At 35.8% G+C, this 16980-nt stretch overlaps 1 protein-coding gene across 2 annotated transcripts in view; it reads left to right on the forward strand.

Moving 5' to 3' along the window:
• ext1c (exostoses (multiple) 1c) overlaps nt 1-16980 on the forward strand; it is a 122460-nt gene that overhangs the window by 7548 nt on the left and 97932 nt on the right. The window lies entirely within an intron of this gene.

Here is a 16980-nt window from a genome sequence, read left to right on the forward strand (position 1 = left end):
AAGTGAGGTGGAACTACACAATTCTGACAGCTAAAATACTCTGTCAACTCCGTCACAGTACTGACTGAATAACAATAAATCAATAAATTAATGAATAAACAAACAAACAAATAAACAAATCCAGGTTTTATCAGATCTGTGACACTTAAATCTAGTTATTCAGTGAGTTATTACTGCTTCTGATAAGCTCCAGTCGTCTCTGCCCGTCCTGTTTGTCAGGATAATTAGGCTTCATGGCGCGCGCGCGTGTGTGTGTAAGAGAGCATATTGTTTAGACATAATTAATCAAGCCTGCTGGTAATTATTGTTGTCCACAAATTAAAACATGAGGGTAGCAGCGGGTGTTGAAGATGATGAAGTCGTCTTAATAACCCTATTGTGGCTTTTTACATCACAGAGCAGATATAACGCACTGCTGTGTATGGTGTCTTATATTATCCTGGAGTCTCATATAACATGTTTAAATACATCTAAAAACATTACAATTTTGTCAGAATATGTGTTTAATATTTCAATCTTTTTGTTATGATTCATTTGAGGGGGCTGCGTGGTGGCTCAGCCCTACTGAAAAGACCAGCTTAAACCAGCCTAGTATGGTTGGCTGGTTTTAGCTGGTTGACATTTCCAGCCTGGTCTTAACTGGTCAGGCTGGAAAATGACCAGCTAAAACCAGCTTGACCAGCCTAAGACGGCTGGGAGCCCAGCCAAAACCAGCTATGTCCAGCTTAAACCAGGCAGGTCAAACTGGTTTTAGCTGGATTTTGCTGGTCATTTTCCAGCCTGACCTGCTAAGACCAGGCTGGAAATGGCTGGAAACCAGCCTGGAAATAGCCAAAACCCCTCTAAAACCAGGCTGGTCAACCAGCTAAAACCAGCCAACTAGCCAAGGCTGGTTTAAGCTGGATTTTTCAGCAGGGAGTGGTTAGCACTGTGTCGCCTCACAGCAAGAAGGTTGCTGGTTCGAGCCTCGGCTGGGTCAGTTGGTGTTTCTGTGTGGAGTTTGCATGTTCTCCCCGTGTTGGCGTGGGTTTCCCCAGGTCTGTTTTGATTGCTCATTATTTTAGAATGTATGTTACAAGAGTATGTTTATTTGACTAACTAACTCTATAATAATGTTAATAATGTTGATATAGCTCACTAGCAGGCCAAAGATTTAAAAGTATACCAATTCATTAAGTTGATTCAGAGTCGACTCTTTCTTTTGAGAGACAATATCATCGTTTATCACGCTTAAAAGCATTGCAGACTGTTTACCTTGTAGCACAGCTACGCTGCAACCCGCAAATCAGATATCTTTCCAAAACCCAAATAACCTGCTCTGTAAAGGAGTTCATCTTCTGATCCTACTTTCGCTGTTCATGAGAGATTAGCGCAGAGCATCATGTCGGATTTGTGATTCTGCATAAACCTCCTGTGCTCTGCAATGACTGTATGATTTGTTTTTGGAGCTGAAAGCAGGCTGAAGGCTCAGCGAGGGTCAGTTTTTACACCGCAAACATGCAGCGCAGCTCTCGACCTGTAATCACAGACTTCTCTGGTTAATTTTAACTCCGTCTCACCGCAATATCTGTGTTTCTCCAACATCGGCTGCCTCTCGCATTCCTCGCATGCAATTCAGGGCAGCTGAAGAAGCTAAACTGTGGAGAAAATCTCTGAATATTAGCCGCTAGCGAACGCTTAATCACATTGGACTAGCGCTAGTAAATCCCACATGAGCCAGGCTGGATATCTTGTGGTTTAAGATGTGGATGTGTTAAGCAAATGATCTGAATAAGCTCGCACAAGGAAAACGTATGAACAAATGACTAAATCAAACAAACAAGCTGCTTTTTCTGAAGCTGTTTTGGTTAAAGAGTCTAAAAAAAGAGCTAAATTATAATAAATGATAGCAAATATGCTGTATATGCACATTATTCAACAGTTGGCATGATTTCTTTGATTAGTTTTGAAAGGAGCTTCTTTAAAATAGTATTATTGTGAATGTTTATGTCAGGCGGTTTCTGATTTGAGGTTAGCATCAATCACAGATAGTGCAAAATGTCAAAAATCTGTTATCGTTAAGTTAAGCAACAGTTAGTAACAGGCTTGGGCGATAATACTGTAATATGATGATATACCGCGGGATCTAAAAATAGCAACGGTGTCAGTTTCAATACCGTTATATTGTTCTAAAAACAACGCACTTAAATAGGAGACAAGTATTAAATATCATTTATTTAATGCCTTAAAATGTGTATGCGTGATTATCATCACGGGACAGTGTGGAGGAGAGAGAGAGGTGAGGTAAGATGGCGAGTCGTGCACCAAGTGACCTGGTCTGGATAAAGAACAGAACCTCTGCAGTGTGGCAGTATTTCGGGTTTCGACTGAACGAGAAGGGAGACGTGGTAAATACAAACTAGAGGTCTGCATTCCCGCTGCTGTACCCCGGGAGCTGCGGGACCAGATTTATTGCGGTGCGGGAATACATTTCCAGATAAAGCAGCAGGAGCGGTCGCTAACTCTGGTGTCATTTGAACGGGAGCGGGCGGTCTAACAATATTGCTCGCATCCGCGTGGATGCTGTTTATGTGTGTGTATGTGTGTGAATGAGAGAGAGCGTGATGCTGTGTGTTGCTTGTTTGGTGCTGTCTATATATATATGTGTGTTTGTGTGAATGAGAGAGAGAGAGCGTGGTGCTGTGTGTCGCTTGTTTGGTGCTGTCTATTTATATATATATATATATGTGTGTGTGTGTGTGTGTGTGTGTGTGTGTGTGTGTGTGTGTGTGTGTGTGTGTGTGTGTGAATGAGAGAGAGAGAGCGTGATGCTGTGTGTCTATGTGTGTGTGTGTCTATACAGACAGCTTGTTATAGGCTGTCTGGACTCTGTATCATCTAGCTGGGTGGTTTTTGGTTTTGCTTTTTTTAGGGGTGCGTTTCCCAAAACCATCGTTAGCCAGCTAAGGTCGCAAGTTCCGTCATTAGAAAACATAGTTTGTTGATTTGCCGTTTCCCAAATCCGTCAGTCCAATGAACATTCGCAAACTGCTTCGCAAACTTGAGCACTCCCAACTACACCTCTGGAGCTGTAGAAACATAGTTCCTGGCTGTGTTCTATTCCCACTTATCCCCCCTATGCCCTATTCACTTAGAACATTCTAACATTCAAAGTTGGAATTATTAAAAATAAAAGCATCAAGGTCATCTTTCTTATGGTGTAATTTGCTTTCAAAGCATTTTTACAGTTCAGTTTTAGCGATCTTCATGTTTACACTTGTGCCCCCTTCGCAGTGCACTTTGAAAACATTGATGTCATTTTGAACACAGCCATGGCTCATGTCTAAAGCTATAGGTGACCTGTTATTTAAAAGCAGAATTTATGTTATGTCTCCAAAGCTTGTGAAAACAACATAGCATACGTTAATGCTTTTAATTTATAGTAGGTTATTTATTAAGTATCTGTACTGTATATGACATGGGCCTGCTGGTTAGAACTGCAGTGGTTTACAAGTGTCAAATTGTAAAAGTAGACTTTTAAAAAAGAAATAAATAAACAATATCCTACTTTAATAATAATAATAATAATAAATAAATAAAAAATAAAAATAAAATAATAATAATAAAAATAACAATAATAAATAATAATAATAATGATAATAATAATAAATAATAAATAATAATAATAATAATAATAATAATAATAATAATAATAATAATAATAATAATAATAAATATAATAATAATAATAATAATAATAATAATAAATATAATAAATATAATAATAATAATAATAATAATAATAATAATAATAAAATAATAATAATAATAAATAAATAAAAAAAAAATAATAATAATGATAATAATAATAATAATCATCATAATTATTAATATTATTATTAAGGTATGCTTTTTTTCATTTCTAATACATAATAATTATTATATTTAATTTCTTGATAAACAACCTCATTATTTATTTATTTATATGATTTATATATGATATTAGAATAGGTGTTAGCTTTTGTAAGTGATTTAATGTTTTACAATATGATATGTCATTCTCAATAATATTAGTAAAGCAAACACAGGCTCTATATGTGCCCTATATTTCAGTTCATATGGAAAGCGACTGCATGTTTTTACCAAATATAATGTTAGATTTTATTTAAAATTTATGTTTGTGTAAAACAATATAATCTGCACAAAGAAATTATGGGTTCTTCTGTAAAGAAGTAGTTCCTCCGCCCTGTTTAGAGCATCATTATGGGCGTTTTACGCTATCACTGACGTGGTTCAGGCGATGGATCTGCGACAGAGAAACTATGCGTTTTGGGAAACACTCATCACTACATCGTTCTTTTGCCAAACGATGCATCGTACTATGATAGTTCAGCTGTGAGTTACGTCGTTGTTTGTGAAACGCATTGTGCAACAAACAGGTGATCGCGAACCTAAGGTCGCAAATACGGTATTCAGTTTCTGAATTTTTATTATGCACGGTAATACCGGATACCGAGGTAAAATAGGGAGGAGGTTTGACGGTATCAAAATATGGAGACCGCCCAAGCCTAGGTAGTAACAGAATCATTTGTTCCACATCACAGTTAAGCATTTCGCATTAATCATTCATTCATTTTCTTTTCGGCATAGTCCCTTCATTAATCAGGGGTCACCACAGCCAACTTATCCAACATATGTTTTATGCAGCGGATGCCCTTCCAGCTGCAACCCATCACTGGGAAACACCCATACATTCTTACTCACACTCTACGGACAGTTTAGCTTACCCACACTGTACAAAACAGGGTTCCACACAATTCATTCACGGTTTCCCAACACAAATGGATTAAGTTAACTTAACACTTTTAACAAATTTATGTGGATTGAACGTAAAAAAATTAAGTTGTCCCAATGAAATCTCAAGAATTGTGTTGTTTCAGCTCATTTTACTTAAGTATTTTGAACAAGTTAAAAATACCCCTATAGCACATGTGTTTAGACTGTGGGGGAAACCCACGCCAACACGAGGAGAACAGGAGAGAATCGTCCCGTGTTGGCATGGGTTTCCTCCGGGTGCTCCGGTTTCCCCCACAGTCCAAGCACAAGCGTTATAGGTGAATTGGGCAAGCTAAATTGTCCATAGTGTATGAGTGTGAATGAGTGTGTGTATGGGTGTTTCCCAGTACTGGGTTGCAGCTGAAAGGGCATCCGCTGTGTAAAACATATGCTGGATAAGTTGGCGGTTCATTGCACTGTGGTGACCCCTGGTAAATAATGGACTAAGCCAAAAAGAAAATGAATGAATATGTCATTCCAGTTCAGGATTGGAAAATGCTTGAAATGTACACTCTGTTACTGTCAACTATGTTACTAATTGTTGTTTAACTTATTGTAAACCTTTAAACCATAACAGAGTCGAATCTTCCTTCACATTTAAGCATTATTTTACATTTATTATATATCATTCCGGTTCATGAATGGAAAATGCCTGAAATGTCATGTTACGGTCACATTTAAGCATTATTTTACATTTATTTTACAGTTCTTGAATAGAAAATGTCAATTCTATTACTATTTATGCATGTTTAACTTCTTGTTAAGCTTTTAAAACCATAACAGAGTCAAATCTTCCCTGTCAACTTACATCTCTCGCATATATCATTCCTGTTCATGAATGGAGAATGCTCGAAATGTCAACTCTATAACTTATTGTTGTTCAACTTTTAAAACCATCACAGAGTCAGATCTTGCCTGTCACACTGAAGCATTCATTTTCATTTCTTGTATATATCATTCCAGTTCATGAATGCTTGAAATGTATCTACAATTCTGGAATGACGCCGACAAGCTTTACGTCCAGCTGTCACACACTCAAAAACAGGAGGAGAAAAAAAAACAGAAGAGTATATCCGGAAACAAACTGAGCTCTGCAAACCTCCACCTGCTTTCTGTCCTTCTCCAGCACACACACACACACACACACACACACACACACACACACACACACACACACACACACACACACTCTGCAAAACACTTGTTCAGAAGCAACTAATGAAGTGTCCAGAAGACGGATCATTTCTCACAGTTGTGTTCACTTATTCAGCTGTTTTTCTCTGTGTGTGTGTGTGTGTGTGTGTGTGTGTGTGATTGAGCAATGTGCTGTCACATCTCCATCTCATTACAGCCTGAATCTGTCTGATATACGAGTCCAAAACACAGCGCTGATGAATGAGCTTAATAACAAGTGAGAAACTCGCATGACTCTGAAATCTCCGCTCTTCTGTCACAGCTGCACGCAGGCTTGGGGAACGATCTGGAAGATCTGGAATGTGCTTACGAAATTACCATGCACTCTTACAGTTACATTATAAAATATGTTTCAAAATAATAGTGCATCTTTACTCTTACAAGTATTACAAATAATGGCAAAGAATGGCAAGCAATGCATTAAATTAATATGCAAGCCATATAATCATATTTCCATGTAATGATAAATAATCTTTGTAGTATTTAAATAATCTTTAAAATTAATTAGCAATAATAAATATTAAAATAATTAGCAATAATAAAGTAATGCTACATTTAAATGTAATCTAAATATAATTTAAATAATACTAGCTAACAAATTAGCGATAATTAAGCAATGCATTTTAATGAATCTAAATCAACTTCAAAAATAATTAGCAATAATCAATAATATAATAATTAGCAATAATTAAGCAATGCATTTTAATGAATCTAAATCAACTTCAAAAATAATTAGCAATAATCAATAATATAATAATTAGCAATAATTAAGCAATGCATTTTAATGTGGTCTAAGTAATCTTCAAAAATAATTAGCAATAATCAATAATATAATAATTAGCAATAATAAAGCAATGCATTTTAATGTGGTCTAAATAATCTTCAATAATAATGAGCAATAATCAATAATATAATAATTAGCAATAATAAAGCAATGCATTTTAATGTGGTCTAAATAATCTTCAATAATAATGAGCAATAATCAATAATATAATAATTAGCAATAATAAAGCAATGCATTTTAATGTGGTCTAAATAATCTTCAATAATAATTAGCAATAATCAATAATATAATAAATAGCAATAATAAATCAATGCTAATTGTAATGTAATCTATATAATCTTCTAAAAATAATTAGCAATAATAAATAATAATATTATAACATTAGCAATACTAAAGCAATGCTACATTTGAATGTAATCTAAATAAAATTTAAATAATACTAGCAAACAAATTAGCAATAATAAAGCAATGCATTTTAATGTGGTCTAAATAATCTTCAAAAATAATTAGCAATAATCAATAATAATATTATAACATTAGCAATACTAAAGCAATGCTACATTTTAATGTGGTCTAAATAATCTTCAATAATAATTAGCAATAATCAATAATAATATTATAACATTAGCAATACTAAAGCAATGCTACATTTTAATGTGGTCTAAATAATCTTCAATAATAATTAGCAATAATCAATAATAATATTATAACATTAGCAATACTAAAGCAATGCTACATTTTAATGTGGTCTAAATAATCTTCAATAATAATTAGCAATAATAAAGCAATGCATTTTAATGTGGTCTAAATAATCTTCAATAATAATTAGCAATAATCAGTAATATAATAATTAGCAATAATAAAGCAATGCATTTTAATGTGACCTAAATAATCTTCAAAAATAATTAGCAATAATCAATAATAATATTATAACATTAGCAATACTAAAGCAATGCTACATTTGAATGTAATCAAAATGTAATCTAAATAACCTTCTAAAGTAATTATTAATTTTATAATGCCCCCATTATTCCCAGTAATCTTATCTGCAGAGAAAATGGAGATTAACTTCACCTGTGTGGCATAAAAAGGCAAAGGAAAGGAAAGAAGGGAAATCAATGTCTAACTGAGGGAGTCCTGCATTAATAATGAGCAGCTTGTAATGCAATCCATCGCATCTGTTTCCCCACAAATATATGCTTGGCCTGCAGTGTTTCATGAAGGAAAAACGCTTCGCCATCACACACACACACACACACACACACACAGACATGCGTGCACACACACATCTATTTGCAGCAGAATACTGCATTTAACCCCAAATTCTGTGTCCATCATGGGTGCTACATGAACAAACATAATCATAATTATGGACAACACGTGATTTAAGAGCTATTTTAAACCTATACATAACTAAAATACTAAAGCGGTGATCTAACTATACTAACTATAGACATATGAATACTGAATATACACATAACCTGAGTCAGACTAAACAAGCGCTTTTACATAAGACAGAACAATATAACAATAAAGAGGCATTAAAGGTTGAAGAAAACAAGTAGTGCATTAATTGTGTGCTACATTTACAAGTAGACATTGTTTTCATTACTGAGTCCTTGTAAGATGGAGTTTAAGTGAAGTGTGTGGTGCATATGGAGAGAAGATTCTTTCTACAGGTGGTTTGTGTTAGCCCACTCACCTGTGTGAGGCGGGCTCAGAATTGCACAACGTTTTTAAAGAGATATACACTCACCGGCCACTTTATTAGGTACACGTGTCCAACTTCTCGTTAATGCGAATGTCTAATCAGCCAATCACATGGCAGCAGCTCACTGCATTTAGGTTTGTAGACATGGTCAAGACGATCTGCTGCAGGTCAAACTGAGCATCAGAATGGGGAAGAAAGGGGATTTAAGAGACTTTGAACGTGGCATGGTTGTTGGTGCCAGACGGGCTGCTCTGAGTATTTCAGAAACTGCTGATCTACTGGGATTTACACGCACAACCATCTCTAGGGTTTACAGAGAATGGTCCGACAAAGAGGAAATATCCAGTGAGCGGCAGTTCTGTGGGCGCAAATGCCTTGTTGATGCCAGAGGTCAGAGGAGAATGGCCAGACTGGTTCCAGCTGATAGAAAGGCAACAGTAACTCAAATAAGCACTCGTTACAACCGAGGTCTGCAGAAGAGCATCTCTGAACACACAACACGTCCAACCTTGAGGCGGATGGGCTACAGCAGCAGAAGACCACACCGGGTGCCGCTCCTGTCAGCTAAGAACAGGAAACTGAGGCTACAATTCACACAGGCTCACCAAAACTGGACAATAGAAGATTGGAGAAACGTTGCCTGGTCTGATGAGTCTCCATTTCTGCTGCCACATTCAGATGCTCGGCTCAGAATTTGGCCTCAACAACATGAAAGCATGGATCCATCCTGCCTTGTATCAGCGGTTCAGGCTGGTGGTGTAATGGTGTGGGGGAAATTTTCTTTCGGTCCATTAGTACCAATTGAGCATGGTGTCAACGCCACAGCCTACCTGAGTATTGTTGCTGACCATGTCCATCCCTTTTTGAGCACAGTGTCTCCATCTTCTGATGCTACTTCCAGCAGGATAACACACCATGTCATAAAGCACCAATCATCTCAGACTGGTTTCTTGAACATGACAATGAGTTCACTGTACTCAAATGGCCTCCACAGTCACCAGAGCTCAATCCAATAGAGCACCTTTGGGATGTGGTGGAACGGGAGATTGGCATTATGGATGTGCAGCCGACAAATCTGCAGCAACTGCGTGATGCTATCATGTCAATATGGAGCAAAATCTCTGTGGAATATTTCCAGTAGCTTGTTGAATCTATGTCAGGGAGGATTAAGGCAGTTCTGAAGGCAAAAGCGGTCCAACCCGGTACTAGTAAAGTGTACCTAATAAAGTGGCCGGTGAGAGTAGAGTGATTGTAATAAAGTGTCTGGTGCAAATGTGCAAAAACCAGTGCAAGTGTCTGTTTAAGTGTAAAAGCAAGGAGAGTGTGTTTTCTACAGGTGGTTTGTCAAGCCCACTCAGAAATAATAATGTTATGAGGTAGTCTAGCTAAGCGCACACACACACACACACACACACACACACACACACACACACACACACAGGCCTTTTATATTCTTTAAAGCTTCAGATTAGTTTGCACGCTGTCAGACAGCTTAAAGAGATAAGAGGGAAACTGTAGAGGAATTGAGCAGAAAGGCAGAGAACAGGTGAGTCTGAGTCTGAAAGCCTTCTTTGTGTTTCACCTGGGGAAAAACAGAACTCTGACCTTCAGTTCGAGACACACTTTTGTCTCGATCTCACTCCATGACAGCAGTGAATATACGAGAATAGATGACCCACCCAATCCCCTTTGACGTAGTCCCTTTATTCATCAGGGATCGCCACAGCGGAACGAACCGCCAGCTATTCCAAAATATGTTTTACGCAGCGAATGCCCTTCCAGACACAACCCAGTACTGGGAAACACCCACACACACTCATTCACACATACACTACGGCCAATTTAGTTCATCAGTTCCCCTATAGCGCATGTGTTTGGACTGTGGGGAAAACCGGAGAACCTGGAGGAAACCCACACCAGCACGAGGAGAACATGCAAACTCCACACAGAAACCCCAACTGACCCAGCCAAGGCTCAAACCAATAAACACGTGGATCTATAAACCGTGACACTTTTATGAAACACATGCAAACACACAAACCAAAAACAGCTTCAGTTTAACAAAGTAAGTAATGGTATCATTAACATTGTATTTCAATGACTTTCCTAATTACTATGTCTAAACGGTAATTTAATTACTCATTAAGAAATTTAATTACTCGGCTAAATACCACTTAAACTCTCAAGACAATAATTTTAAAAAAATGTATGATTTTTTTTCGGGGTTTTCACCTTTACTGTATAGGACAGTAGAGAGTATTGACAGGAACGCATGGGGAGCAGAGAGATTGGCATAGGACCACGAGGTGGGAATCGAACTCAGGTCACCGTGAGCACCGGAGTGCATGTGTCGACATACAAACCACTACACCACTGGCACCAACAATAATTTAGATTTGAGTTTAACCTTAAAAGTGGCCTTTCAGCTTTGATAAAATATACAAACTTCAGCATTTAAGTTACTTTAATTAATTACTAATTACAATTCAATTACTTTTCTAATTAGTCTCATAGATTATTTAATTACTTGACTCACAACCTAAAATCCAGATAAATCTCAACTGCATAGGCAATACAAATTAAACTTTTAATCTGGTCAATTTGAGTCAATCACAGCATATTTGGCTTTAAATTAATTACTAATTGCATCCTTAAAATTGTATTTTAATTGCTTTTCTTATTACTGTCAGACATGTGACTGAATTAGTCAGTAAGGAGTTTATTTTCTTGGCATAATACTACTTAAAGTCTCAACAGAGACATTATAAATTAAACTTTTAATTGCTTCAATTTGAGTTTAACCTTACATTTGTCATTTTAGCTTCATAAAAATATATATACTTCAGCATTTATAAGTTACTTTATTAATTACTTTTTTAATTACTTTATTAAAAATATATATTCTTCAGCATTTATAAGTTACTTTTTTAATCACTTTATTAATTACTTTATTAAATATATATATATATATACTTTAGCATTTATTAGTTTCTTTTTTAATTACTTTATTAATTACTTTATTAAATATATATATACTTCAGCATTTATTAGTTACTTTATTAATTACTTTATTGAAAGTATATATTCTTCAGTATTTATAAGTTACTTTATTAATTACTTTATTAAAATGTATTAATTACTTTATTAAATATATATATACTTAAGCATTTATAAGTTACTTTGTTAATTACTTTATTAAAATATATATACTTAAGCATATATAAGTGGTTCATTCCACTGTGGTGACTCCTGATTAATAAAGGGACTAAGCTGAAAAGAAAATGAATGAATGAAACTTTACCTCACTGGCAGATCATTTAGCTTGTTTTAAGGGTAAAAAAACACTTTATTTGGACCTATTTCTGTTTTTACTTGTCTAGAAAATGTTTCTTGACTTAAAAACTTTATTTGGACTGAAAACAAAGTAAGAAGAGCGTTATTTTTGCTGTGCACTTTAAGATGTGTATTTATAGTAGCTAGTTATTTTCAGTGGTGTAAAGTAACTAATTATAAATACTCAAATGACTGTAATGGAGTAGTTTTTCCTCAGGAATTGTAATTTACTAAGTAGTTTTCAAAATGTAAACTTTTACTTTCCCTTGAGTACATTTTTACTGCAGTATCGGTACTTTTACTCCACTACTGTCCTTCAACCTGCAGTCACTACTTTATTATTTCTTGTCTATGGGGATTAGAAAAATCAGTCTTGTGATTCCTGTCCAATCAGATCACAGAAGGTAAATCACATCATACTGAACTACCTCAAGACATGGGCGATTTATAATAGCAGCAAACTGTTTAGACGCATTAAAAGTGTCCAAGAAGATGTTCAAAATCTTTACAAGCATTGACCCAGACTGTTTAGATGCAGGTCACTGATGAGAGGATGGTGGATGTTTACTGTATGAAGACTGAAATGACCTTAAACAGCCAGCAGGCACAAGAAGTCAACATGACGTCAGATTGACGTTGTACCCCAACGTTGTGGAGATGTTACATTTTGTTTAGAAATGAAAATCAGGGTGACGTCAGAACTCAACATCAGGTCAACGTCAATGTCTAATGGGCCAACCTAAAATCAACCAAATATCAACATCTAATGATGTTACAGCTTGACGTTGTGTGGACGTTACCACTATGACATCTATCAGACGTTGGATTTTTGGTAGTCTTACCTGATGAATAAATGTCAGTATTTGACGTCAATATGATGTTTGTTTAAGATGTTGGCTCGACGTTGGATTTTACTTACATTTTGACAACCTAACCTTGAACTTTAGTCACCTGACATCACAACCTAAATCTAACCTAATATTAACGTCTTATGACGTTGTGTGTCTGCTGGACAATCACTAAATGCACTACAGAATGTTACGTTTACACACATCCACAGATTAGATGTAAAAGCTTCAGCTTTTCACAGTGTAATACTCACTACTCTTGAGTACTTTTGAAAGGGCTACTCTTTACTCATACTTTGAGTAATATTTACAACAGATGCTTTTACTCTACTCGCACTTTATTTTTAGGCAAGTAATGGTACTTTTACTTGAGTAGGATTTTTCAGTACTCTTCACACCACTGGTTACTCTATAGCTGATAATTACACTCAGCATTGGTCTCTGTCCACAAGAACATCTGATTAAGCTTTCTGAAAACCTGCTTTATTTTTCCTGTTGATCTGTGTGTTAAACCGGAGCCAGCTGAGGTGGAGATGCTATCACTTGTGTGCGTGTGTGTGCGTGTGTGTGTGTGTGTGTGTGTGTGTGTGTGTGTGTGCGTGTGTGTGTGTGTGTGTGTGTGTGTGCGTGTGTGTGTGTAAGTGAGCCGCAACCTGAAATTGGTGTATTTAGGCTTGTGGTGGGAGTTGGTTCTGCTATTTTCACTCACACACACACACTTTTGTGCCCTGCCCTGTGTTCGGTCATGTGATAAGACACTTGATAACACACGACTCTGATGTCCTGCAGAAACCTGCTGCTCTCAGTTGACTTCTTAAAGCAACACTACACTTATTTATTTTTAAATAGGCTCATTTTACAGAAAAAACGTTCCAGATATACCATGTCGGACTCCATTCAGATGATCTCTGGTTCTGTCTGAAGCACTTTAGCTTAGCTTAGCATAGATAATTGAATCGGATTAGACCATTAGCATCTCACTCAGAAATGACCATAGAGTTTCAAGGATTTCCTATTTAAACTCCTCTGTTACACTGTGTACTAAAACAGACAGAAAATGGAAAGATGCCATTTTCTAGGCTAAAACTGAAAATTCTGGAGGCACTGGGTCTAAAGCTGAAATTGAAGATGATTTGTAATAATTACAAAGTACAAATTACAATAATTACAAAGTATTGCTTTATTTAATATAAAGTAAGACATAAATTAATTAAGTATTTTTAATTTAAACACTTCTAAATGTCTGTCTATCTATAGTGGCGCAGTAGGTAGTGCTGTCGCCTCACAGCAAGAAGGTTGCAGGTTTGAGCCTTGGCTGGGTCAGTTGACTTGTCTGTGTGGAGTTTGCATGTGGCGACCCCGTATTAATAAAGGTACTAATCCGAAAAGAAAATGAATGAATGAATGAGTTTTATATATATATATATATATATATATATATATATATATATATATATATATATATATATATATATATATATATATATATATATATATATATATATATATATATATATATATATATATATATATATATATATATAGCACTATTTCAAACGTGGTGGCTCGGTGGATAGCACGAATGTCACTGGTTTGAGTCCCGGCTGGGCAAGTTAATAATTCTGTGTGGAGTTTGCATGCTCTCCCCGTGTTGCCGTGGGTTGTCTCCGGGTGCTCTGGTTTCCCCCACAGTCCAAACACATGCGCTATAGGGGAATTGATCAACTAAATGGCCGTAGTGTATGAGTGTGAGTGTGTATGGGTGTTTCCCATTACTGGGTTGCAGCCGAAAGGGCATCCGCTGTGTAAAACATATGCTGGATAAGTTGGCGATTCATTCCGCTGTGGCGACAGATAATCAGAGACTAAGCCAAAGGAAAATGAATGAATGGATGAATGTGTGTGTGTGTGTGTTTGTCTTTATGCATATGTAAGTCTATTATTTTTATCATTTAAAACCTCATTATTGGATACTTGAAATTATAATACATAATGCAATCATGCTTATATATTTTATTTCCTTGTTTGTATGCATTTAACTGCACAGTGCGTGAGATTATTTAGTTATACATTGCACCTTTTCATGATTATTTTTATTAAAAGCACTATTTGCAACAAGCCTGAAATATTGCCTTATGCACAGTAATGCGCTGCCACCCATGATGCATTGCTCGCTCACTTATATTTTCATGTGTCTGAATCTGCCGGGCGTTCGAGGACGGTGATAAGTAAAAAAGAGAGAATAAATGCTTTTTACTTAGAGTTTTTGTCTTATTTCTTGTCCAAATATCTAAAAATTCTTAAATCAAGAAGCATTTTCTAGTTAATCAAAAAATACTGTCTTGCTTTCAGAAATAATGAGTCAAAATTAAGTGCGTTTTTCACTAAAATAAGCAAAGTATTCTGCCAATGGGTAAGTAAAATAGTCTCTTTTCAAAGCGAAAACTGTTTCACTATTTCCCTTTCCCTGTTATCAGATTTTCAGCTTGTTTTAAGAAAAAAAACACTTAATTTAGATGCGTTAGGTCTGAAAACTAAATAATATATATATTTTTTGCTTGCCTAGAAAACTGATTTAAGACCATTTTTAGATATTTAGACTAGAAACAGCTGGAAGGGCATCCACTGTGTAAAACATATCCTGGAATAGTCGGCGGTTCATTCCGCTGTGGCGACCCCTGATTAATAAAGGAACTAAGCTGAAAAGAAAATGAATGAATGAAACTTGACCTCACTGGCAGATCATTTAGCTTGTTTTAAGGGTAAAAAAACACTTTATTTGGACCTATTTCTGTTTTTACTTGTCTAGAAAATGTTTCTTGACTTAAGAACTTTATTTGGACTGAAAACAAAGTAAGAAGAGCTTTATTTTTGCTGTTCACTTTAAGATGTGTATTTATAGTAGCTAGTTATTTTCAGTGGTGTAAAGTAACTAATTACAAATACTCAAATGACTGTAATGAAGTAGTTTTCCTCAGGAATTGTAATTTACTAAGTAGTTTTCAAAATGTAAACTTTTACTTTCCCTTAAGTACATTTTTAGTGCAGTATTGGTACTTTTACTCCACTACTGTCCTTCAACCTGCAGTCACTACTTTATTATTTCTTGTCTATGGGGATTAGAGAAATCACAATAAGTAAATCACATCATACTGAACTACCTCAAGACATGGGCGATTTATAATAGTAGCGAACTGTTTGGAAGAATTAAAAGTGTCCAAGAAGATGTCCAAAATCTATACAAGCATTGACCCAGAGACTGTTTAGATGCAGGTCACTGATGAGAAGATGACCGATGTTTACTGTATGAAGACTGAAATGACCTTAAACAGCCAGCAGGCACAAGACGTCAACATAACGTCAGATTGACGTTGTACCCCAACGTTGTGGGGATGTTACATTTTGTTTAGAAATGAAAATCAGGGTGACGTCAGAACTCAACATCAGGCCAATGTCAATGTCTAATGGGCCAACCTAAAATCAACCAAATATCAACATCTAATGATGTTACAGCTTGACGTTGTGTGGACGTTACCACTATGACGTCTATCAGATGTTAGATTTTGGTAGTCTTACCTGATGAATAAATGTCAGTATTTGACGTCAATATGACGTTCGTTTAAGGTGTTGGCTCGACGTTGGATTTTACTTACATTTTAACAACCTAAAATCAACCAAATATCAACGTCATTTGACGTCGTTATTGGACATCAAAATAACGTTGTCCTTAGACGCTGTCTAGACATTGAATTTTGGTCACCTGACATCACAACCTAAATCTAACCTAATATTAACGTCTTATGACGTGGTGTGTCTGCTGGGCAATCACTAAATGCACTACAGAATGTTACGTTTACACACATCCACAGATTAGATGTAAACGCATCAGCTTTTAACTGTGTAATGCTCACTACTCATTACTCTTGAGTACTTTTGAAAGGGCTACTCTTTACTCATACTTTGAGTAACATTTACAACAGATGCTTTTACTCTACTCGCACTTTATTTTTAGGCAAGTAATGGAACTTTTACTTGAGTATGATTTTTCAGTCCTCTTCACACCACTTGTTACTCTATAGCTGGTAATTACACTCAGCATTGGCCTCTGTCCACAAGAACATCTGATTTAGTTTTCTAAAAAGCTGCTTTATTTTTCCTGTTGATCTGTGTGTTAAACCGGAGCCAGCAGAGGTGGAGATGCTATTGCTTGTGTATATATTTTTTTGCTTGCATAAAAAAATTGATTTAAGATCATTTTTAGATATTTAGACTATAGAAACAATGCAAATTAAAAT

The sequence above is a fragment of the Danio aesculapii genome, chromosome 19, assembly GCF_903798145.1.
Source record: "Danio aesculapii chromosome 19, fDanAes4.1, whole genome shotgun sequence".
In the NCBI taxonomy this organism is placed as follows: Eukaryota; Metazoa; Chordata; class Actinopteri; order Cypriniformes; family Danionidae; genus Danio; species Danio aesculapii.